Source organism: Onychomys torridus, chromosome 9, assembly GCF_903995425.1.
Source record: "Onychomys torridus chromosome 9, mOncTor1.1, whole genome shotgun sequence".
NCBI lineage: Eukaryota > Metazoa > Chordata > Mammalia > Rodentia > Cricetidae > Onychomys > Onychomys torridus.
In genome coordinates this window covers 15,165,862-15,192,376 of record NC_050451.1, presented here as the reverse complement: position 1 = coordinate 15,192,376, position 26,515 = coordinate 15,165,862, and the positions used below count along the sequence as shown (strand labels likewise).

General features: G+C 39.4%; 1 pseudogene; it reads right to left on the bottom strand.

The window, feature by feature from the left end:
- Positions 1-971: 971 nt before the first annotated feature.
- On the bottom strand, positions 972-2,850 carry LOC118591186 (annotated as a pseudogene).
- Between the last annotated feature and the right edge of the window lie 23,665 nt (positions 2,851-26,515).

The following is a 26,515-nucleotide window of genomic DNA, read 5'->3' as shown; positions in this document are numbered from 1 at the left end:
GATTTAGTAGATCTCATTTTTTCTTGTGTTTATTTTGGGTCTTGTTTCCATGGTGTGAGTTATTTTAGTTAATGCATTTTAAGTAGGGACTGGACAGAACTCACTCCTCTTGCAGAAGACCTGAGCCCAATGACTGGTGCCCATATTGGATAATTCACAACCAATTGTAATTCCAGCTCCTGGTGTTTCAATACCCTTTCCTGTCCTCCACAGGCACTCACATGCACATATAAACAGATATGCATAAATAAAAGTAAATGTTAATCTTTAATATATATTGCATTAGCATATTTTAATGTTTTTTGTTATAAAAATAATTGGTGAAAGTAAAGAAAACAACTTCACTCTCAAAAACTAGACATAGATATCCATAGATTATCTGTTTTAATATTCAGTTTAACACACACACACACACACACACACACACACAGAGAGAGAAAGAGAGAGAGACAATCGATTTTTATATAGATTTTTTTATTCTCTCTTTTGTAGTAAGCATTTGAGTTCATTAATTTCTATAATATATAGTCTTAGTCTTTTAAGAACATACCAACCTGTGGTTTTAAATTACCCCTCTGTTTTTGAACATGGTAGTGTTTCTAACTGTTCCTTTAGTAGAGTTATTACTGTTGAAAGGTCTGAATTATGATTTGCTGAAAGCACATCTTTCTGTTATGATTATTTGACAATTAGACTATATAAAAGACACTTAGCATGTTTTTTTATGCATAATTGGGACTTGGGATGTAGCTCAGCTTGTAGGGTGCTTACTTAGCCTGTGTGGAGCTGCAAGTTCCAGCCCCATCCTCTCATAAAACTGGAGGAAATAGTGCATTCTTTTTTTTTTTTTCATTTGAAAATACATTTTATTATTAAAGTGATCATGTGTTTCTATATTCTTGAAATACAATATGTTTACAACTTGAAAAGGAGAAAATAGTTTTAGGATAGAGTGGTTCTACTAATCCTACTCACACACTGGTGAGATAGCTCAGTGGGAAATATGTATGTGGACTGCAAGGTTCATTTATTAGGGTCAAGGGATATTCATGAGTATGAATGTTTTCATGCTTTTGAAGGTTACTGCAATATGCAAAGACTACCAAATTGACTACTTTCAGAGAGTTTTTGTCAAGATTGACTTCTTTCATGACTGTGAAGGAGATTTTATATGCAAAGTCTTTACCACATTGACTATCTTCATAGGGTTTTTCTCCAGTCTGAGTTCTTTCATTTATTTGAAGGTGATTGTTAAATGCAATGTCTCTACCATATTGATTATATCCATAGGGCTTCTATCCAGTATGACTTCTTTCATGCCTCTGAAAATGACTTTTTTATACAAAGGCTTTTCCACATTGATTACATGCATAGGGTTTCTCTCCCATATGACTTCTTTCATGCCTCTGAAGAGCACTTTTACATGCAAAGGCTTTACCACAGTGACTACATTCAAAGGGTTTCTCTCCAGTATGACTTCTTTCATGCTCATGAAGATGACTGTTACATGCAAAGGGTTTACCACATTGACTACATTCATAGGGGTTCTCTCCATCATGACTCTTTTCATGTATTTGAAAATGGCTTTTATAGGCAAAGACTTTACCACAGTGATTACATTCATAGGGTTTCTCTCCAGTATGATTTCTTGCATGCCTTCGAAGATCACTTTTAGATGCAAAGGCTTTACCACAGTGATTACATTCATAGGGTTTCTCTCCATTATGACTCCTTTCATGTATTTGAAAATGGCTTTTATAGGCAAAGGCTTTTACCACAGTGACTACATTCAAAGGGTTTCTCTCCAGTATGACTTCTTGAATGCCTGTGAGGATCACTTTTACATACAAAGGCTTTACCACAGTGATTACATTCATAGGGTTTCTCTCCAGTATTACTCCTTTCATGTATTTGAAAATGGCTTTTATAAGCAAAGGCTTTACCACAGTGATTGCATTCATAGGGTTCCTTTCCAGAATGACTTATTTTATGTATTTGAAGATAACTGGGACATGCAAATGCTTTATCATATTGATAATATTCATACCTTTTGACCCTCCTATGAGTTTTACAACCTTGATGAAAAATATGACATACAAAGCTTTGATCACTTTGACTATATTCACAGGATTTTACTTCCAAGTGAGTTCTTTGGTGTACTTTTGCAGAGGAATCAGATGTAAAGGCTATATCATGTTGAATACATTCATAAAGATCCTCTTTATTACTTGTTATTTTGTGTAACTGGAGATACGTGTGATGGCTAAACCCTTTAGTAGATGGCTCACATTTATTACTTATTCTTCCCATATGAGATTTTTTATGTCTTTGAAGAGAACTCAAAGTTTTACCACACTGATTCCATGCATAACATTTTCTTATACTGTGAGATACACTACATGTGCATAGTGAACCAGAACAGACAGTCTAATTTCCATATTCCCTGTACTCATAAGGTTTTTCTCCAATATGAGTTTGTTGGTGAATTCCCACTGAAGTTGGAAACCCAATTAACTGTAAATTTGTATCACAGTCACCATATCTTCTCATATTGGGAGGTACTACATATCTTCCAATTGTTCTGAGAAAGACTGAAGTACAGTGTTTCCTTCCATTTCCATTATGGTCACTTGGCTTGTATCCAGAGTAACAGATGACATACCTTCCATGTCTAGAAATATGATAATGTTCTTCAATATTGTGGTCTTCCCATTTGTATCCTATACAAGTGAGCTTCCAGTAGGTTTCCAGCATCACATCTTTGTAGAGATTCTTCTGGGAAGGATCCAGCAAAGCCCACTCTTCATGAATGAAGTTCACATGCACATCCTCATAGGTCACTGCATCCATAGCGAATGCAGATCTCAGCCACTCTCCTCACAGCTCCCTCCAGCAGGTCACATTGCAGCACGTGGAACACAGAGATTCCCTCAGGCCTGAGGATGCTGACTGGAAGCATTCACCCCATTCTGACTCTCTGTCCTCCTGGAGGCCAAGATTGGCTAGTGACTCCAGAGTGACAGGTGTATCTTGCTTAGAAACAGAGTGTTGTGAAGGGACACAACACTACACACTTCCCAGGCCTGGCATCTACCACAGGCACAGAGTTGTCCCATACCTGCAGAGACTGGCATTGCAGTAGAACTTTTGCTCATACTGAAAAGTCTCCCTGCACTGTTCTTGTTTTTTTTTTTTTTTTTCTTCATTCGTTTTACCAGTGCATTCTTTTAATTCCAAAGCCTTGGAGGTAGAGTCAGGAGGATCAGAAGCTCACAGTCATCTTCAAGTACCTTGCAAATTAGAGGTTTACCTGGGGTTCATGAGGCTCTATCTCAAAAATGTCGCTTAATATGCCTATTGAGTGGTCACATTATCTTTAATGTGATTTATTCCTACTGAAAGTATTTCTAATACTTCTCTAGAGCTGGTATCAAAGGCAGCCAAGTTGGACAACACTGGTTTCTTCTTCTGAATATCATGGCTTTTGAGAAAGTGCTTGACTTTCCTTAGTTTCAGCTTTCCCAAGTAAATGCAAGCATACTATTTGCATCAATTTTTAGGTTCCTTTTTACAAGAAAATGTATAAAAAGGACTGAGCATAATGCCTGCCCCATTTAAATATCAATACTGCTGCCAATCCTTTAAAAACTGAAGTTGGCATTTACTACAGTAGTTATACAGTCATTTGTATGATTAAAAATATAGATTTAAAAACATGTGGCTATTAAGTCAATACATCTCAGAGAAAGGGACAGAATATAAGACACGAAGAGGATTGCACCATTTAGTTTTTATTTCCCAATACTTTGGGCACCTTCTGAAGTCTTTGGGAAAGATTTCTGTACTGTTGATTGAATCAGCTAGATTGTCCATAGGAATTGGTGCTCCAGACAGCATTTATCACACAGACGTGCCTCTGAGTGGTGTGTGGCTGTCAGCATCAACATCCTCCACTTTTACCTCAACACGGGAACAGAATGTGCTCCTCACATGCTGTAGTTTAGCTTCTTCAAACAAGGAAGTGGCAGCTGTCTAAGTAGGTACACCCTGTGAGGGAAGAATGAGACATCTGCAAAGTCAGGCCCTGCTCTGTCATTACCATCCTTGTCATTTAATGTTTACCAGGGTGTCTCAGTTGTCCTGTCATCTTCAGTCTCCAGGTGCTGCCAAGGAGAGGAGCAAATGAAAGTCGCCACAAGTCAAGGAAGAATCATGCACCAGGCACTGAAGAATGGCTTGCACAGTAGACAGGTGATGCTTATCCCCTGGACTTACACATGCTGAAAGAACACTTTCCTCCCTGAAATAACAGGCCCTCCCAAGAAAAGGTGACAGTGAGCTTTAGGAATTAAAGCTGTGACTAGATGCCAAAATAACATTAACATCTTCCCTGCTTTGAAGGCCTGTGTTCTCTGCTGTCCTGCCCTCACCCAAAGATGGAGAGGTATAGAAAGTGGGTGGATGGCTCTTTCTCCAGTGCCACACTGAAGATGTAAATCTGAGAATGTACTCCTTTCTGAGAGATTATTTTACATAGCAACCTCTGTATAGAAGCACACATTAATATTTTGGTGTGAGCTACTATCCTCAGATATTAATTTCATCATTCTGAAATAATTTGTGCTCCTATTATTATTTGGGGAAATTAATTAATTATTTTGGGAAATTTACAGAAGTTTAAAATTGCATAAAGATATGTAAAAGCTTCTTAAAATTCATCACATGTTGCATTTTCTTCTTTGTTTTACTTCCATTCAGAAAACTTGTAACATAATATTTATATTTATCAGTTCTCAACAGTTAATTCCTAAGAAATGTATTAGAATAACTAATTGGAAATTATATTCCTGGGACAATAAGCATACACATTTTTGAAATTCTTAAAATGCATGTAATAAATTCATACACATATACTCAAATATACACTCAATCATACACATATACACTCACATACATACACTCATCTATGTACATTCACATATGTACACTTACACTCACATACACTCACACACACATACACTCACACACATACTCACACACATACGCACTTACAATCACACTCACACATACACTCTTTCATATACACATACTACACATACACTCACTCATACAAACATACACTCTCATGTATACTCACTCACACACACATACATTCACACACACATACTCATACACACAGACACTCACAAACCCACATATATACACACATCCTTTTCCCAAACATAATATCTGAAAATTTACAGATACTCATTTTTTATTATACATTGATAAGAAGCAATTAGTTTTATTATTAAATTTTGACTTTTTTACTTTGCATTTATATACTTAAAAATTGTTTAAACGACAGACTAATCCAAATGTTTTAAAATTAAATTCATACATGCTTAGGCTCTGAATTCACTATTCATCTTTGAGTTTGGCTTTGTTTTCTCTCATATCTTTATATTTATAGGCATCAAACCAACAAATGTTCAAAATTTAAAATGTGCAGAAGAGAATGTTGAATCTATTGAAAAAGTGAAGAGATCAATCCTCAGCCCTGTTGCCTCAGAGCCCATTGTTCTTTCTTCATCCCCAAGGACAGTGCATAGGCAGAATGAGCCATCTATGCTGATAATTAACCCTGACTGAAGAAAAAGCAAACTTTTTTTCCTATTTTAACAGCTACTGGTAGTTGTACTACTTGAATCAAGGCTCCTCTCCTCTAAAGTGAGGCTTCTCTTCACTACCTTAGAAAGGAGGATGAAGGCACATTGTGTTGCTTTAATATTAATTCTTCCTGAGAGATGCTCTTTGGACGTCAAGCATGTCTAGAGTTAGGTGTGATTGCACATACCTGCATCCTGAGTATTTGGGAAGCAGACTCAAGGGATTCTTGAGTTAAAGGATAGCCTGAACTACACAGTGAAGCATGGTCTCAAAAACAGAAATGAAAAGAAAAAGAAAAAAAAAACTGGAAGCCTAGGAATGGCTGTAAATCAGTAAGGCACTTTTTAAAAGATTTATAAATACCACAAAGCCTCGGAGAATTTACAATTTATTAGTTTCTTGAACAAAAGGTTCTAAGGAAAGAAGCCAGAGCCAAGAGTCTGGAAGAAGTTGAGTTTAGCTGAGAAGAGAACCAGGAAGTGGTTTAGTCAGACTGAGAGGAACTATAATGTTAGCTCAGCTACACAACCGTTTTCTCTTGAAGTTCATGTTCAAAATCTCTATTTTTTTCCCAGTCTGCCTATCCTATTCTTTACTTGTATGACTTTTGGAAATTTATACCCTTATAGAAGCATTTTAATTTTGGTGGAATAATTAAATATTTTCAAATAATTTCTGTCAATTTGAAAAGGCCTTTAGGCTTAAGTTTTAAAACATTTTGGGGTCCAACATGATGTCTCTGCAGGTAAAGATGTCTGCTGCCAAGTTCAGTGACCTGAGTTTAATTTCTTTAACCCACATGATGGGAGGACACCAACTTCTGAAAGTTGTCCTCTGACTTCTATACCTGTACCAGCAAATGCACCCCCACCCTTCCCTGCCCACAATAAAATATACATAAAAATGTTTAAAAAATTAGAAAGGGGGGTATATTATCACTTCATTACTTATAGTTCTTCAGGGTAACATTAAAAATTTGACAATTAAGTCAAATCAGACATTGGTTGTCTACTCCTGCAAATTCTGAGCCATCATTGACCTAGCATGTTTTTCAGTCAGGACAGATTGTAGGTCAACTGTTTGGTAACTTGGCTAGTGTCCACAATTATCTTTTTGTAGCCTACAGAGTAAGTTTTTGAACAAAAAAGGCAGCAACATAGGGATGAAGCATCTAAGCATCAGCTTGACTTCTCCATGTTTAATGAGTCCTGTGGGTGTTGTCCTTAGCACAAGGGCCCCATTGTTGGTTTATGGAAAGCAATCCTTTGTGTTAGCCACAGGCTGGGTTGTTTGGGAATATCCATGGAATCCCCTTGGCCAACAACCCAATTGAATGCAACCCAGCCCCTACCCTGAAGCCTTGCCTGGCGACAAGAGATGGCCAGCTGAGACTCTGTATCTCCCATTACGTGGAGTTCTTACTAGGATCACCTTCAAATATTCCTGGAAGTTTCCACTCTATTACGTTTCCACACCACTCCCCACATCCCCCAATTCCAGGCATTTCTCCCTGCTCTCCCTCCCTCCCTCCATCTCATCTCCCCTCAGCCTGATTCCCACTGCTCCCATCTTCCCCCATCCCCAGCAGTCCCATGGTACAATCTATGACTTGTGTCTGTCTATTCTCAGAAATTTTCTCCTTTGGGATTTCTTTCTCCAAATTCCATATGATAGTTTTTACTTCATCTTATGATGCTTTATTTTGTCATGTTTGGTCATTATTTCTTGGAAGCCTGTTGTTTTCTAATGAGAGACAGGAAGGGAGTGACACTGAGGGGAGGTGAGAAGGAACTGGTAGAAGTAGAAGGGGGAGACTATAATCAGGATAGATTGTATGAGAAAAGAATGTATTTTCAGTAAGATAAAAAAGTGAAGAAATCAATACAAAATAAAAAGGAAGAATGAACAATTAGATCAATACTATAGAAACAGTCAAGAAGTGAGAGGGACTGTCTTAATAGAACCATGACCTAATGAGTAGCCTTCTTTCATGAATTATAATGTAACACCTGTAACATTTAAGTGTAATATAGGTTTAATTTAGTAGTACTTTTAATGGTAACTTTATCTCACTTGTGTGGAAATCAAACAGAAAATAATATTAAGAATATCTTACTGGAAACCATTTGACAGATGACCTATATTCTCAGAACGTTAATCAGTAAAGGAAAATGTTTATATTTTCCCATTATCATTATTTTTTTTTAAAAAGAAATATTTTTTCCTAAGGTAAAACTCAGAAACTGTTGGCTTACATAGACATCCTTCTGGGCCTCTGTGATCACGATCTTCCTTTATAATTTTACCTCACCTGAGGCTATCACATGTCAGTCATGACAGGTAAGCTTTCTCTAGATATATGCTATCCTTGTTAACATCAGCTATCAACTTGTCATGGCCTAGAATTACCTGAAAAATATTCTAAAGTAAAAATTGTCTTTATATAGTTGTTCTGTGAACATGCCAATTAGGAATTTAAAAAGAAAATTTAAATTTTTTTTTGAAATTATATCACTCCTTTTCCTGACCAACATCTCTCATGCCCTCACTTACTCCTTCTCATATTCATGCTTTCTTTTTTTTAATTGTTACTATTTTACACATACATGTATAAATGTATAAATGTATAAATACAATCTGTTCTATTCACTTAGTTTTACTTGTATGTTTATTAAAGACTGGACAGTTGGTTTTGGAAAACTGATTAGGTGGATCATTCCTGACGACAATTATTTCTCCAATTCTCAGGATTCCTTTTTTTTCTCTTAGTTATTTGCTTAGTGGTAGGGTCCTTTGAGATTTCCCCTTTTCCATGTTATCATGGGTATGGGTGTTATTCTTGTTTAAGTCTTATTTAAACAGCCATATTGTTGAGGTATCATTGGAGACACAATCTCACAGCAAATTTTCTGGTCCCCTGGATCTTGTAAGCTTTCTGCTCCCCTATGACAGATTGTTTTGATTATTAATTAATAGAAGAATTCATCCCATGGGGGGGCTTTATACTTTCCTAAGAAGGTGGTCCTGGACTGAGTTAGAAGACTAGTTGAGCATAAGCCTGAGGGAACCAGATGATAAACCAACAAATGCCTTTTCTCCATTGTTTCTGCATCCAGGTTACTACTTGAGTTCCTGCCTTGACTCCTTTATTGTGGGACCATGACTGAGCAGTGTAAGTTGAAATAAACCCTGTCTTTCCAAAGTCACTATTAGAAAATGTTTGATAGAAGCTACAGAATGTATCCAGGACATGAATATTTGGGAGATGTCTTTGTAGTATTTAGAGGATACTTTTATTTAATGAAAAGTACAGAATTTATGAATTGCACTTCCAGATGTCACACACTTCCCCTACTATGTTGTCTTGGCATATACCAATAGAAATTATAACATACATCCCTGTTTTATAGGCCTTAACTACTATATATCCTTCCTTTAGAGCATTGCAATTATAAAATATATATGGAAAATGCTGGAAACAGGGGCATATTCCTTTTGTTACAACTAACAAAATAAAATTTTTCCCCTGAGTTCTTCCAAAATTATTTAGATACACAGGTTATTTGACTTTCTTGCAATGATCCTAGGATATTTTCATGTGACACACAGTTAATAATGAAGAGGGATTTCACATACTGTATTTGTAGAGAAAATATACTTTCTGAGTTCAATAGATTATTTTCAACATTAAGGCTACTCTGACAAAATGAGCTAGCTAAATTGGCCATTTCAGGTTTATGTTGCTGTCCCATTGTTGGGCTGAATAAGGAACTATATCATAATAAGGCCACATTTTATTTCCACAATCTACATGCACTATAAAGGAAGTCTCTTCAGCACTAAAAAAGATGAATAGTCACAAAAAGTTAGCATCTAACAAAACTACAAATGATTTAGCCATTCCATGTGGATTCATAGTATATTCTTTACCATAAAAATAATGTGGAACAAAAATTCAAAATATTTTTCAAGTAAACATAGGATATATAAGCATGTATGTCAAATGAGCAAACATGAAGTCCTACAACTCTACATGTGCATACATATATGTTTATATGAATACATATATATGCTACAAAGGATATTGTATATGCTTGATGCTTGTATATATGATGTCTGAAGAAGGTAAAGAAAATGAGTTGACTGTAATGGTCACTGTCTTATATCCAGGAAAGACCATTTCTACTTAGCTTCAAGAAAAGTGGTTTCTTTCACTCTTTGCATTTTCTATTTTCTCTGTGGTTCTGGCTGTTTGTTGGACATTCATAGCCAGATCAAGATTCAAGATGAACTATAGTCCCTGTTTTAATTACAACAAGAAAGAAATAATGGTGATTCTTTAAAAATAGCCAGTAGGCCATTTTCTACATGGAGACAATCAGGAAGATGGGGACAAAGGGAGAAAAGTAACAGGAATACGAAAATGCATTTAGTGGCACCATTGATTGTTACCAAAAATTAATTTGTTCTTTGTTGTGAACCTTTTCATCAGGAGAAACTCCATCAAGCACAACACGATGTTTGCAGTGGATATCCTCAAGGCAACAAGAGGCGAAACTCACTCTGGGCCTCAGCAAAGGCTAACACTGAAACTGAACAGGAGTGATCAATTCAATCCAATGGATAACATTTAAACAAATAATAAGAATGACCTTAGGATCAGGAAAGGACATAATTAAAAGGCAGTCTTTTGAGAGCAGAGTGAATTTCAAATAAAAAAGATGCAGTTTCAATAAATAGAAAGATGTTTAAACTGTAAGTGTGTTTCAAAATAATCTCTTGTAAGATAAAAATCCTTGATATTGTCTTTGCACACACAGATGGACTTAGGCACACAGTACTCAGGCACTGAGAGTAAGATGGATTGCAGAAGAGAATTTTATTATAGTTTGATTGTCTTTGTTTGATATAATGTGGAAGGAATGATTTTGAAGGTAGTTAATAGCTTCATTGTTTTAAGGGAGAGAATAGATAATGTATTCTTATTTGCATTGTTGCTGAGATGAAATACCTGAAGGAAGGAACTTAGAGAAGGAAAGATCTATCTCCACTCATTGTTTCAGAAAATATTGTCCCCACCATGACATGAAAGACACGGTGGTGCATGTCTCTATGGTTGTGGGAACATTTGGCAGTTGCCTCTCACATGGTACTAATCAGTGACTAGAGGGTTCCAGCCCCTTTGTAGTCCCCTCACAGGGTCCAGGGAGAATCTACAACCAGCTGATAATTAATCTTTGATGATATGAAATGAATCTATGTACACGAAACTCCTTAGTCCATACACTTTATTATTCTGTGTCAGTTTTCTCTCTACAAGCTTCTATTCTGCTCTCAAGCCTAACCCCTTTCTTGACTGATTTCTCTCTACATTTATCTGCTGTCCCCTCTAAGTTCTATCTTAATTTCTTCATCTTGGATCTGCCCCATCTAGGTTCTCCTCCATCTTATTCTTTCCCATCTCAGCTCCTCTCCCATCTCTTTTTCTCTCATCTTGTTCTTCCCCATTTGGCTCTTCCTTATCTTCCATCTTGTTCTTCTGGTATGCTCTTTCAGCCCTTCAATCTAGTTCTTCCCATCCTAGTGCATTCCTCTCTAGTTCTTACCGATCTAGTTCTTCTGTTTTCTTGTCTCTTCTCTGTTTTGTCTTCAAGTTCTCTCCTCAAAAACCCTCCTCTCTGTCCTTATACTTCTCAGATCACCACAGTCTCTGATGTGTTCAGTTATAAAACCCAAGAAGTAATGATCTTCTGCCAGAGCAAGATCACCAGGCTTGAATACTTACAGGGTCATAAAGGTAGGTAAGAATTTTCCCCAGGCAGTGACCACCAGGCTTTCTTTTACAAGCCAAAATGGGAGCGGTAAAAAAGGAGGTCAACTGAGTGCTAATGTCTGGTTAGTATATTAAAAAGGGGATCTATGTGCTCAGTCTACATTCCTAGAAGTGGTTAGGTGAGAAGTTAGAAGTCTATTAGTAAGGCTGTATAAGAAAGGAGGGTCTCACCCTAAATTGCACAAGAAGTAAAACTATCAGCCTGACTTAGAAGACAGGTGTTGTTTCATTTGGCCTTGGATGCTTGATGGGCATTTTAGATAAACATACTGTTAGGAGTTCTTGAAAGCACACAAGAAAATCATTTTAGGAACCAGCTTATATATATACATATATATACATATATATGTATACACACACATATATATGTATATATATATATATATATATGTATATGTGTGTGTATGTATGTGTACATATAAGCTAAAATAAGACTTCTTAAGTCTTCTTAAGACCTTTGGGGAAGTCCTTGACTTTTCCATGTAGTAGCTTTTGTGACAGTAGCTGAATTCCATTACATTTTCTTGCAACTAACAGCAGGTACTGGCCAATGAGAGAAGAGATTCATCATGAATCTGTGACTTGACTATAATCCATAAACCACATGTCTATACCCCTATATTTGCCAGCTGGTTCCCTCTTACTTGGATAAAAATGCCCCCCATACTCTCATTTATTTGAATGCTTAGTCACTCACCAGGAAGTGGCACTATTTGAAAGAATGAGAAGTATTGGGGATCCTTTTGGGGATATGTGGCTTTTGTTGAAGGAAGTTTGTTGCTGGTGGTGGAGTTCCAGGTCTCAAAAGCTCAAGCCAAACACAATCTCTCTCTCTCTTTCCCTCTCTCTCCTCTCTCCCTTCTCTCTCTGTTTCTCTGTCTTTATCTCTCTGTCTTGGTTTCTGTCTCTCTCTCTCTCAGCCAATGGCCCAGGATGTAGCTCTCAGATACTTTTCCAAAGTCGTGTGTGTTGCCATATTCCCTGCTATTATTGTCATAATTCACTAAGCCTCTGAAACTGTAAGCAAGTTCCCAATGAAATGCTTTCTTTCACAGGAGTTGCCTTGGTCATGGTGTCTCTTCACAGCAATAGAGTAGTGACCATGACAGAAGTTGGTACCAGCATGCGGGGTATTACTGTGACAAACTTGACCAGGCTGTTTGGAGGGAGAATGTGAATTTTGGATTAAGAAAGCTGATTAAATGGCATTGAATGAGCTGTACTAGAAGGAGCATGGAAGGCACTTATGCAGAGAGAAATGTAGATTATGATAGCCTGGCTCAAGAAATTTTAGAGAAAAATATTAGTAAGTGGCCTGGAGGTCATTCTTGTGATATTTTGGCAATGAATGTGTCTGCCTTTTTCACTTGTCGTAAAGATCTGCCTGAGGCTACATTGAAGAGTTTTGGATTAATGGCATTAGCAGAGAAGATTTCAATACAGCATAGCATTGATTGTGTTGCATAGTTATACAGATTTATAATGAAAAGGAGCAAGCTCATCAAGGAAAAATACAAAATGTATAGTTTAAGAAGAAATAAAGCATCAGGAAATGTAATTTGATTCCTTTGATTAACATGCCCTTTTTATGCAAACACCATGTTTTGTTTTGTTTTTTATTTTTTATTACAATAGCTTTATAGCACAGCTTGAAATCAGGTAAAGTGATACTTCCAGAAATTCTTTTATTTTGTAGTGTATATATATTCTATCTATCCTGGGTTTTGTTTTTGTTTTTTCATATGAAGTTGAGTATTGTTCTTTCAAGGACTCCAAAAGAATTGTCATGGAATTTTGATGGGTATTGCATTGAATCTGTAGATTGCTATGGTTTGAGTTACCCCAAGATATATTATATCATTTGTGGCTATTGTGAAGAGTTTTGTTTCTATAATTTCTTTCTTTTCCATTTATTGTTTGTGTTTAGGATAGTTACTGCATTTTTTTTTTTAATTTTGTATCCAGCCACTTTGCTGAAGGTGTTTATCAGCTGTAAGAGCTCCCTGGTAGAAATTCTGGAGTCACTGATATATACTATTTTATCATCTTCAAATAATGATACTTTGACTTCTTCTTTTCCAATTTGTATCCCTTGATTTTCTTAAGTTGTCTTATTTCTCTAGCTAAAACTTCAAGTCCTATGTTAAATAGATATGGAGATAGTAAACACCTTGTCTTGTCCCTGATTTTAGTGGAATTGCTTTCAGTTTCTCTCTATTTAATTTGATTTTGATGTTGGATATTAGCTTGATATATATTCCCTTTATTATTTTTATGTATGTCCCTTGTATCCCCTGATCTCTCCAAGACTTTTATCATGAAAAGGTGCTTGATTTTGTCAAAGAATTTCTTTGCATCTTGTGATATGATTAGGTATTTTTTTTAAACTACAGTTGATTTATATGGTGGATTACATTGATAGATTTTCATATGTTGAACCATCCCTGCATTTCTGAGACGAAGCCTACTTGATCTTGGTGTGTGATCTTTTTGATCTGGACCTGGCTTTCTGCTTGCCTGAAGCCATTCTCTGACTAAGTGAGCCAAGCCTTAAAATGCAAGGCCACCTGCTGCAATCAGCATGACAGTAAGCCATGGTTGCAAGCAGTGAACATTCATAAGGCTGCTAGACAGACTGAAGCATCTGTGCACCATCACTCCAGGAGAATCTTTCTTTTAGCCTTCTGTGCCTCTGCAGGCTCCTGCTGCATGTCCTGTTTGCACAAGGCACTGATGACTGTCTCTGCCCCATTCATGTCGGCCTAGCAGGCTACCCCACTGGTTCTGGGCTACAGCTGCTGTTTGTCCTTCCATGAGATCCAAGACCCATACCCTCAGGCAAGGGCTGTGTAAGGCTCCTATCTGCCCCAGCTCTGGAAATTTCCTGGGCTTGAGCAGCAGCAGGTGTTTCTACTTAGTCTGCCACTGAGTAGTGAGTGCTCCAGCTTCTCACAGACCCTGTGCTTTGATATATGCGCCTTCATGTTGGAAGTCAAATGTAGCAGGTCTTTGGAACACTGTCTCCCAAATAATTACATGGAGACTTTTTATTAATTATGAAATCTTGGCCTTAGCTTTGGCTTGTTCCCAACTAGATCTTGAAACTTAAATTAACCCATTTGTATTAATTTACTTTCTGCCCCGTGGCTTGTTACAACTCCTCAGTACTGTACATCTGACTTTATATGCTTCTGGCTGGCAAACCTCCTTCTCCTCAAATTTTTTTTTTCTTGAGTTCCTATCTCTCCCCAGAAGTCCTGCCTATCTTCTCCTGCCTAGCTATTTGCCATTGCGTTCTTTATTAAATCAATAAGAAGATGCCTTAGGCAGGGGAAGAAGGACAGAGACAGTGAGATTATCCCAACATGTTTCTATTTTATCAATTTCAGCCTTCAGTTTGATTATTTCCTGCCATCTACTCCTATTGGGTGTGTGTGCTTCTTCTTGTTCCAGAGCTTTAAGGTGTGCTGTTAGAGCTCTGGCAAGAGACTTCTCTTGTTTCTTCACACAGGCATGTACTGCTATGAACGTTCCTCTCAGCACTGCTTTCATGGTGTCCCATAAGTTTGTGAGTATTGCAGATTCATTTTCATTGAACTCTAGGAAGTCTTTAAATTCTTTCTTTATTTCTTCCTTGACTCAGAGTTGATTCAGTAGGGAGTTGTTTAGTTCCCATGAGTTTGTAGGGTTTCTGTTAATTCTGTTGTTGTTGAAATCCAGCTTTAATCCATGTTGGTCTGATAAAGTACAGGGGGTTATTTTAATTTTCTTGTATCTCTTGAGACTTACTTTATGACTGAATACATGGTCAGTTTTGGAGACTATTCTATGAGGTGCTGAGAAGGTATATTCTTTTTGTGTTTGAGTAAAATATTCTGTAGACATCTGTTACATCCTTTTCAATCATAACATCTGTTAGATCCATTATTTCTCTGTTTAGTTTTTGTCTGGATGACCTGTCTGTTCTGGTGGAAGATCTACCTCAACTCCCCTCCCCCATCTCTTTCCCCAAACCCTCTCCTTCAAAGCCCACCAAACACAGCTCTTCCCTAAGAGAGGCTCAAGACCACTCCTACAAGGTATTTAAACTGCATCCCAGAAAACAGACATGTGGTTTTTCTGGTCTCTCAACCCTGTCTCCTCTCTGTAGGGCTGGAGAATCACCCAGGAACACTTTACCCATTAAACTGGGGCTTTTTCTAATTCAGTCTGATTTGGATTGATGTATCAGAGGAGAGGCTTGTCAAGGTGCAAAACCTTATCACCTGGAGGTCCCACTGAGAAGGGGTTGGTTTTCCCCCACCAGCCCAGGCCACAAGGTGGGGAAACACCACTCTCCCCTACATCTCCTCTCTGCCAAACTGCCTTTTCCAAGTCATTGCCTAAGAGGCCCAGGGCCTCTTTGTTTTTTGGGGTGTCCTGCCAAAGACATGGCTGTACCAGGCTCCTGATCTGTTCCAGAGCAAAGGGCTGCCTTTGTTACATGTGACCCCTTATCCAGGAGATGTTCTGTTAAAGGGAATTTCCCACATCCCCTCCTTTTTGACCCAAGACCTACCACAGTAAACACATTGTGTTAGGCCTCAGATCTCCGGCACAGACTTGTAAAATGGGCACTTGGCATTCAAAGCCTCCAAATGCCCTTGGGCTGTCTTTTACAAAATCTGTTCAAATTGGGGCTATCTGATACCATATATCCTAATATCTTGATTTCTCGGAGCACTAAGGACTGGCCAAAGTATACCCTCGATAACCAGTCAAGGTGGCCTCCTGAGAAAACAGAATTTTTCATCCTCCATGATCTTGAAATTTTTTGTCAGCTTGGAGATAAATGGACAGAAATATCCTACATCCACAGTTTTTAGGTTCTGCATTCCTACCCTCTTTACAGCAGCCAGTGTCTTACAGCACCAGTCTTGTTGGTTAGGGTCATGGCACCTCCAGATTCCTGCCTATCTGGGAACTGGGATCCTGAAAATTCTACTCTGACCATACTGCCAGGGACACTGGACCCTCCTCCACTTACCTGACCTGTACTTACCCAATCCCCTCTTATGGAATCACACGTTCCATTTAGTGGCCAGCACTCTAGTCCACCCCTTTCCCCTCCAGGACAAATTCCTTCCTCCTTACCTGTCTTCCTGTTTTCCCCTCCCCACACCAATCCCCCAGTACCTCAACCTACATCCAGGTCCCTTTCTACACTCAGGCCTAACATCCTCAAATCTTCCCCGGTTTCTTTTCATACTCAGTTTTGCCAGACTTCTTGCCCTCCTCTGCCTTCTCCAAGAGGTAAGTGGAGCTGAAGGAATTGAGTTCCCAGAGAAGAGACCTCATGGTTTGTTGACTCATCCAAGGAATTGGTGAAAATGGCTTTTAAAGTTTTTAATGCTTAAAAAGAGACAGTCCAGTCAACCCAACAGACAAGGCTACAAGAAGGCTATGCTCCAAGTCTAAGCCTTAGCAGTTGCCCTGAGGCCACCAGGGCCCCCACAAAGGGGACAAGGGAAGTCAGTCATGAGGCTCCATCCTTCCAGAGTTCAGCCCAACTCAACTCCTCCAGAAGCCTGCTTCAAATGCAGCAAGCAGGGCCACTGGTCATGGTATTGCTCTGACCCCCAGCCTCTCAGGAGGCCATGCCTTGTCTGCTGACAGCCTGGGCACTGGAAATCAGAATGCCTCCATGTGGGCTCATCCTCTATGCCAGGCCAAAGAGGTCTAGCCTCACCAACACCTATAACTGAGGTTCTTCTGGACTTTGAACTGCTAAGCATGGCAGAGGACTGATGTGGCCTAGACTTGGTGACTCCCATTGCCCTCTCCAACCCTAGGGTGACACTGCAGGCAGCAGTAAGTTCATTGACTTTCTGTTGGACACAGAAGCTACCAATTCTGTTTTGACATCTCACTTGGGTCCTACAGTTCCCTAGCCAATTTCTTTCATGGGAGTGGACAGGACCCCTTCCTTCTCACTGAAGACCCTGCCACTTCTTTGCATTATTGCAGGGGGATTTTTCTCACACTCTTTTTCTAGTCATTTCTGCTTACCCCACACCTCTGCTTGGTCATGATATTCTGAGCCACTTTGGGGATACCCTCACCTTGGCCGCCACATTCCATCCTGAGTGTTTCATAGGTCCCTCCATTCACAGGGGCCCTCCAGATATGACAACCTCTGCAGCCTCTTCACCAGCTTTGAGGACACTAACCCTGTAGTGTCATGGAGCTCCTATCAGAAGCTGTCAACATCTCCTGGAAACTCCACATTCTCTATCATCTACAATCCTTGGGAAAGCTTGAGAAGGCCAATGGACTCATAAAACAACAGCTCACCAAGCTCTCCACTGAACTCAGTTTATCTTGGCCCTCCTTTCTCCCCATTGCCCTTACCCACCTCCAGGCCACTCCATGATCTCCTACAGGCCTGAGCCCTTTTGAGCTTCTTTAGGGAAGGCCCTTCCTCCTCAATCACCACTTCCCAGCCCAAACTCCTCCACTAGTGGGTATCTTCCCTACCTCTCTCTTCTGAGGTCCCTTTTCCATTCATGTGCTGACAGCTATCTCCCTGCCCCAACACCAGCCCAGCCAACTGCCCCTGCACCTGTCCCACTCTCCTCAGGAGACAGAATATTACTCAAACAGTTAGCTCCTAAGTCTCTTGAGCTCTGATGGACAGGACCTTATACTATGATCCTCACCACCCCCTTGGCTGCCAAGCTCCTGGGACATACATCCTGGTACCATCTCTCCAGGCTCAAGAGGGCATTTATTCACAATACATGGTCTGTTCAGTAACTGGGACCCTCCACCTTCCCATTGTCCATGATGTCCCAATTAAGGGTCTGTCTGCTCTTCTGCTCTGTGCATTCATCTTTGCAGTACAACTAGCGTAGATGTTAATAATCTATTCTTTCCTAGAAACTTGCCTTCTTTGTTTCTTCAAGAAACAGATGCCTGAGGTCTCCAGCATGACAATTAATGGGATGCTCCTCTCCTCACATCTCCTGCTGAATGTGAGCCCACCTACTCCTGACTCCCCCCTTCCTTACATTGTCCCATGCCTGCGGGAAGTAGCCAGGCTTTAACTGGTGCCCCTATACCCAAAGAATGTTTTGGAGGAAGCCACATCTCAACCTCTGACACCCTGGCATCCATATACCCTAAGAGTCTGGTACGTTCTAGTGGAAGATCTACCTCAACTTCCCTCTTCCATCATGTTCCCCAAACCCACCCCTTTAAAGCCCACCAAACACAGCTCTTCCTCCAGAGAGGGTCAAAACCACTCCCACAGGTATTTAAGCTGCATCCCAGAAAACAGACACATGTTTTTCCGGTCTCTCATCCCTGTCTCCTCTCTGGAGGGCTGGAGAATCACCTGGGAATGCTTTACCTATTAAACTGGGACTTTTTCTAATTTGGTCTGATTTGGGTTGCTGCATTAGTGGAGGGGTTTATCAGAGTGCAAAAATTTGTCATTGTCCATTGGTGAGAGTATTGAAGTCTCCCACATTGAAGTGTGGGGTTTGATGTGTGTTTTTAGCTTTAGTAATGTTTCTTTTATAAAGGTGAGTTTCCTTGCATTTGGGGCATAGATGTTAAGAACTGCAGTGTTCCCTTGATGGATTTTTCCTTCAATGATTATTGAAATGTCCTTCTCCATCTCTGTTGACTAATTTTTGTTGGAAATCTATTCAGTTAGACATTAGAATGGTCCCACCAGCTTGCTTGCTAGATCCATTTGCTTAGTAAATATTTGTCCAACACTTTATTCTGAGGTAATGTCTTCCTTTAATGTTGAAGTATATTTCTTATATGCAGCAGGATTGATGATTATAGACATTAATGACCAATAATTGTTAATTCTTATCATTTTGCTGTTGTCTGTGGTGGTGGTAGTATGTATTTAAATGTGTGTTTGTGTTTCCCTTCTTTTTATTTTCCTGGTATGAGTTTATTTATTGCCTGTGTTTTCTTGGGTATAATTAACCTTGGGTTGGAGTTTTCCTTCTGTAGGGCTAGGTTTGTGGACAGATATGTTTAAATTTTAAATTTGACTTTGTCATGAAATACTTTTTTTTTTCATTTATGGCAATAGTTCCAAATATATGTGTGGCCTCTGGGGTTCTGGGGACCTGCTTGGTTTCTGAGATTCCTAATACAGTGTGGCCTCCCATCCAGCAGAAGTTTCTGCCAAGGTTGTAGGCTGGGATATGAAGCCTGGGGAGGGGGGGTTCATTTGAAGGATGTTGGGCCAGCTTTAGGGAATATTAGCCAGCTGTGGGCAATGTTTTACCTAGGGTCCCTAGGATCAGCCTGGCCTCAGGTAAAGCAGATGTCTTCTGTTGACATTGTGGGCCAGATTATGAACCCAGGAAAGAGGGGCACTCTGGAGTTGTTTGGTGGGCTTTATGTAATGCTAGCAGGCAATGTCTCATGTCTTACCTGGAGTCCCTAGGATCCACCTTGTCTCAGGTAAAGCTATCAGAGTTGTAGGCTGGAATATATGGTCCAGAGGAAGGGGGTGCAGGTTGGGACTTTTGGATGGGCTTTAAAGAGTGATAGTAGGTGGTGGATGATGTCTTACCTTGGTTTCTAGAGCTGGCCTGGCCTCCAGTAATGCAAAAGTCTTCTACCAAAGATGTTTGCTAGAATATGGAGCCCCGGGGAGGGGTGCAGTCTGGGATTGTTGGGTGGGCTTAAGAATTGTTAGTGAGAGGTATGCAATGTCTTACCTGACATCCATAGGACAATCTGGGCCTCTGGTAAAGGAACTGGAGATGTGGGCCAGATATGAAGTCTAGTGGAGGGGTTTCTGGGGCCCCTAGGATGAACATGACCTATAGTAAAGGCACTGCAGGTATACTGGGCTTTTTTGATTGTTTTTTCTTTTTTTTATTATTTGTTTTTAAAGACAGCTACTGTCCTGGTGTGATGGCTAGTCTTTGTTGTCAACTTGACTATATCTGTAATTAACTAAAACCAAACAATGGAGGGGCATACCTGTGAGGAATTTTTACTTAATTTGACATGGGAAGATCTACTTCTAATCTTAATCTTTAGGGTAGGAAGACACACAACTTTAGCCCAGATCTGTTGAGATAGGAAGACCCATTTCTAATATGGGCCACATTCCCTGCTGGAAGCCTATATAAGGACATGAAAAAAAGGAAGCTGCTTCTTCAGGGTTCCAGAGTACATTGAATACCAGCTGAGACATCCAGCCTCATGGATTGACCAACTACTGGATTTTTAGATCTTCCATTCATATGCAGCTATTGTTGGATTAAGTTGATCATAACCTGTAAATCACCTAATAAATTCCCTTTCTCACAATATATGTTTTGTGAATTATGGTACTCTAGAGAACCATGACTGACATACCTGGCTAGTTTTAAGTCAACTTATCACAATCTAGAGTCATTTGAAAGGAGGGAACCTCAATTGAGAAAATGCTTCCATAAAATCCAGCTGTAGGGCAATTTTGTCATTAGTGATTAATGAAGGAAGGCCCAGCCCATTGTGAGTTGGGCCATCCCTTAGCTGGTGGTCCTTTGTTCTATAAGAAAGCTGGCTGCATAAGCCATGATAAGAAGGCAATAAACATCACCCCCATGTCTTCTGCTTCAGCTGCTGCCTCCAGGCTCCTACCCTGTTCCAGTCCCTGTCCTGGATTCCTTTAATGATAGACTACAATGTATAAGCCAAATAAACCCTTTCCTCCCCATCTTGTTTTTGGACATATTGTTTCATGGCAGCAACAGAAACACTAAGACTCTTGTAAACTTCCAATACAGAGTAGATAGAATAAACATTCCCAATCCAACAGAGAAGACCAGAGGGTAGGAAGGAAAATCAAACCACAGAAAGACAAAAACATCAGGGAAAACACTAAACCTTGAAGTTTCATGTGCAGCATTTGTAAATCATGATGCTGTCTTCTTTACTCCAAAGGGATTTTGCATCCAAATCCAGGCCTGCAATCTACTGCATGTGTAGGTTCTTTCCTGAGGTGATGTCACTCAATGTCTACAGCTCTCCTCAGCAGATATCTCATGTAGCTGTCATCTACAAAAACCTCAGGATGTCCATTGCAGTTTAGGCTTTAGTTTCAAATCTTCACTGTCTTCTAGGGGACACTTGCCCCTTTCTCCAGAGCTAGGGCAGCCTCTGTGTACTTTCTCAAATACCCCTGGGAAACATTTCTCTAGGTAGCTGGCTGGGTATCCTCAAGGATTTAATTTTCTGAGGTACTGTCTTTTCAGTTATTCTTCCAAATGGATGGTTTATCCAATGGTTTTGCAGTGTACTCTACAGTGTTCCATTCATGAGTTCCTGTTCCTCAAAACCTTTTCTATTGTCCCAGTAAAAATGGTGAGGTTTCTCTTCACTGGTTTTAATCTCTTAACACCATTTTAAAAGTGTTTAAAGGCTAAAAGAGCCTCAAACACAGTATGAAGAATTCCTTTAACATGTGCTCAAATTCTTCAAATACTAACATCCTACAAAACTACAGTTCAAAAATAAAAGAATCAGCAAATGTACTTTTAGGTAATAATATAAGCACATAAACCTATCGATCAATTTTCCAACCAAGCAACAAATATTCTTATAATGATGACAGGATCCATGCAAGGTCAAAAAACACCTTTTGTTGTCATGGTTCTTATCTTCTTCTATGGCTCTTAGTCTTTTATAGTCTTGACATTATAAAACTGACCAGTAGCAGTCGTAGAATGCTTCTAGCATTATTTAGTCAGACATTTTTCTAATAATTTTGTATTTTCCTAATGAGATTTGCAGATAATGATTCTGTGTCTTTTCAGCACATCATTTTCAGAATAATTATTTTTATTCAGTTTATGCACCTTTTCTGTTTGAATGCATGCACATATTCATGTATGTTGGTGCCTGAAGAGACAAGAAGAAAGCAACAGACCCCATAGAGATAGAATTATAGGCAGCTGGGAACCACCTGATGGGGCGCTAGACACCAAACTCAGGTCCTTTGGAAGAGCTATGAGAATGCTTAACTACTGAACCATCTTGCCACTCTTTAGTATCTCATTTTTACCTCAGGTTCATGAGTTCTTATGTCTTAGTAAAGTTATCTGTTGGCTTTCTTCAATTTATAAAGTCACCATTTTTTTTTTTTTTTAGATGAAGCATCATGTAAGCAGTTCTTTTAAACGTATGCTTTAGCCAAATATCTATAGGTGATACTTTGCTGAAAAAAATGGCATTCTATGTAAATTCATAAATTTTGAATTTTCCCTTAAGGAACAATCATTCTTTTCTACTGTTTGTCAATTTTCTTCAATTATTTGGTCAACATGGATTAATTTTTTTCACTCTATGGGTGGTAACTACTTACTATCCTTGTTTATCTTTTCCACAAATTTTTATAGGGTCACTATGCAAGCCAATTTGTCAAAAGTGGCAGAAAAAGAAGCTACAATGGTAAGTGTCTGTGAGCTGGCAAGGGCTGTTGTTCCCCCATATGGGTGTCATTGCACATAGGCAGGAAAGCACACCCTAATCACAGAGGTCTGACATAAATGACTTCCCTACAGTTCCCTACAAGACTTTCCAGCTTTTTACAGTCTGGGAATGAGAGACTCTAATACTGTCATGTCTCACAGGTCACATACTAATCAGCCTCAGACATCTTACATGTCATTTCTCACAGTTCCTATATTAACCAGGCCCATTGTTCTGCTGCCTTGTGGTACAGCAATCCCATCACACCCCACCACAGACCAATTACAATTAAAAGAGCCCTCAGAGTTACAGTTCTAGAAACTGGAGATTGAGCATTGTTTGGAGGGAATTGAACAATGCTAGGAGTCTGAATGGAGCAGCGATAAGGTTTGGTAATCAGGATTTACTGTGTAATTTGTTTAGGTCAGAAAGAATGTCAAATAAGTAGAGCATTATTTTGGGCTATAATTTTTGTAAATAAAGCGAAGAAAACCCAAGTGATACATCCAAGTTCATATACTGTGTTGCATGATTATGTTAAACAGCACCAGAACACATTGGACAGATTAATCTCCAGTCCTGTTTTTAGAGTCAGAGTTTCCAGAGTCTAGTGGGCACTCAAAGGGAAGCAATGTGTTATTTGCTTTTCTAAAGTGATTCCCTGGGGTCTGTCAACTACATGAGGTCCTAATACTTACCTTACCAACCTTACCTAACCAACTGACACCAACCCCTACCAAGTCTCAGTGATCTTTCTTCTGCTGTTTGGTTCAGTTGATAGCACTATGTATTGATCTCTATATATAACTTTTTGCTATTCCCCCTGCACATACACTTTCCATTAAAACCTTCATGTAATGAAGCAAGGGTAAAGGGCTCTCAGGTGATTGACACACAGAGCCAACATGAGAAATGTCAACTGCCAGAGGCTGTGGGTATATATAGCTAATGGCAATTAAAATTGAACAGGTCGACCCACCAGATGAGTAATTCTCTGATGGGGAGCCCCACTGGACAAAGACCGTGGGGTTACAAACTGTGAATAACTGATTGCTTCTGCCTGTAACTTCTCTCATGTGCCACTACATTTCTTCCCTAAAAACAGCTGTAGGTATTTCCCCCACTGCTTGTGTGTTTATCTCGTGTATATCCTTCATCTATTGGGCACATATATATCTGTGGATGGTTAGAAAGATGATTTCTTCTTAAGCTGTACAATTTTGAAGAATATAAATAATGCTAGGATATTTTTTATAACTCAGATTGACATAGGTAAATGACAGTATTCTCAGCTACATTGACAGCTTTTTACATATTTATCAACTTTTACACTTTAGAGCAAAGTCAAAATAGACTTGTTACCCCTGCAAATGAAATGCTCAAGGACAGATTCCCAAGTGTTTCTTTGTGGAACCAAGGTCAGGCAAGAAGCAACTTTTGTAGAGATAATCCTCTCAGCAACTGACTTTCTGCATGTACTCCTAAATCAAATTTTTCATTTTAAATATTTGTTAATTTTTTTCACTTTACATACCAAATACAGTTCTCTCTCCCCTCCCCCTTTCTGCTCCTCCCACTTCCACCCACCCCCCATACACTCCTCAGAAAGGGTAAAGCCTCCAATGGGGATTCAACAAAATCTGGCATATCAAGTTGAGGCAAGACCAAGACCCTTCCTACTGCCTCTAGGCTTAGCAAGGCTTCCCTCCATAGGGAATGGGCTCTAAAAAGCCAGTCCATGTACTGAAGATAAATCCTGGTCCCACTGCTGGGGCTCCACAAACTGCTTAAGCCACACAACTGTTACCCTCATTCAGAGGGCCTAGTTCAATCCCATGCAGGTTCCCCAGTTGTCAGACCAAATTCTGTGAGCTCCCACTAGCTAGGGTCAGCTGTCTCTGTGGGTTTCCTCATCATGGTCTTGACCCCCATCCCTTGCTCTTCTAATCTCCCCTCCTTTTCTTCAACTGGCCTCCAGAAGATCAGTACAGTGCATAGCTGTGGATCTCTGGATCTGCTTCTATCAGTTACTTGATGAAGGTTCTATGATGACAATTAGGGAAGTCACTGATCTGATTACAGGAGAAGGCCAGTTCAGGCATCCTTTCCACTATTGCTTGGAGTCTTAGCTAGGGTCATCCTTGTAGGTTCTTGGGAATTTTCCTAGAACCAGGTTTTTCCCTAACCCCATAATGGCTTCCTCTATCAAGATATCTCTTTCCTTGCTCTCCTTCTCTGCCCTTTCCCCAACTCCACCATCCTATTCCCTCATGTTCTCATTCCTCTACCCCTACACATTCCCAGTTTACCCAGGAGATTTTATATATTTCCCCTTGCTAGGGTGGTCCATGCAGTTCCCTCTTATGGTCCTCCTTGTTACCTAGCTTCTCTTGGGTTGTGGTTTGTAGCCTGATTATCTTTTGCTTTATGTATAATATCCATTTATGAGTGAGTACATAAAGTATGTTTGTCTTTCTGGGTCTGGGTTACCTCACTCAGCATGTTTTTTTCTAGTTCCATCCATTTGCCTGCAAATTTCAAGATGTCATTTTTTTTTAACCACTGAGTAATATTCTATTTTGCAAATGTACCATGTTTTCTTTTCTTTTCTTTTTTTTTTTTTTTTTTTTGGTTTTTTGAGACAGGGTTTCTCTGTGTAGCTTTGCACCTTTCCTGGAACTCACTTGGTAGCCCAGGCTGGCCTCAAACTCACAGAAAATCCTCCTGGATCTGCCTCCTGAGTGCTGGGATTAAAGGCATGAGCCACCACCACCCAGCATACCATTTTTTTTAATCCATTCTTCCATTGAGGGCATCTATTTTGTTTCCAGGTTCTGGATATTATGAATAATGTTGGTATGAACATAGTTGTACAAGTGTCCTTGTAGGATGATTGTGCATCCTTTGGGTACATGCCCAAGAGTAGTATCACTAGGTGTTGAAATAGATTGACTCCCAATTTTCTGAGAAACTGCCATACTGATTTCCAAAGTGATTATACAAGTTTCCATTCCTACCAGCTTGCTCTACACCTTCTCCAACATAAGCTGTCATCCATGTTTTTGATCTTAGTTATTCTGACAGGTGTAAGATGGTACCTCAAAGTTGCTAAACCAAATTTTTATGGTACAAGTCTCAAAGTTTATCCAACTGTTTATTGTTTAGTTATTTAGGTCCTAAATGTCAATGCCATTCTCCATCAGGAAACACTGGGCACTGGGTACCTATATGACTTCTGACTTTACTTCCTAGAACTTGACTGATTGCAGAGAGTTGCCTTGATGGCTGATAGCCAAGTGTTGCCTTGGTTACTCACCATGCCCAGTGGTGCTGATATTTCTAGCCTGAGAGAGACTATGTGATTTTTCATGGCTCTGTTTTTTATTGTTTACTGAATTAATGCTTTATGACCTTGAATATGTAGCTCATTTCTTGTTAAGAGTTTGCTCTGGGAAAGAACAGTGTATGAGTGAGTGAATGAGTGACAGAATGAGTGAATCATGTAGAGGAGAAATTCAAGTTATGAGTAAAGAAATGTAGCAGAGTAGAGAGAAG